The sequence below is a fragment of the Eimeria mitis genome, genomic scaffold (genome assembly GCF_000499745.2).
Source record: "Eimeria mitis Houghton genomic scaffold, Emh_scaff387, whole genome shotgun sequence".
Classification (NCBI taxonomy): Eukaryota; Apicomplexa; class Conoidasida; order Eucoccidiorida; family Eimeriidae; genus Eimeria; species Eimeria mitis.
In genome coordinates, this window is record NW_013572204.1 from 13,720 (window position 1) to 14,006 (window position 287).

Here is a 287-nt window from a genome sequence, read left to right on the forward strand (position 1 = left end):
CCACACCTGCTGCTTCTGCCGCCACGCTCCCCCGCTACCCCTGGCTCCCCTGGGATCGTCTCCGTTCCCCCTGGGATCGTTGCTTTCAGGTGTGGGGTGTGGGGTTGTTCAGGGTGTGTATGGTGTATTGTGTGGGTTTTGTTTGTGGGGTTGCTAGCAGCAACAGCAGCAGCAGCAGCAGCAGCAGCAGCAGCAGAGTTGTTTGCTGCTGGGTTACGTGCAGCACGTGCTGCAGCAGAAACCTCATCTGTGTGGCTGCTATCAGCAGCAGAACCAGCAGCAGTTAT

General features: G+C 58.5%; 1 protein-coding gene across 1 annotated transcript in view; it reads right to left on the reverse strand.

Moving 5' to 3' along the window:
- EMH_0010470 (uncharacterized protein) overlaps positions 1–287 on the reverse strand; it is a gene marked incomplete at both ends in the record, with an annotated part of 5,410 nt that overhangs the window by 3,686 nt on the left and 1,437 nt on the right. The gene's annotated exons all lie outside the window — the stretch shown is intronic.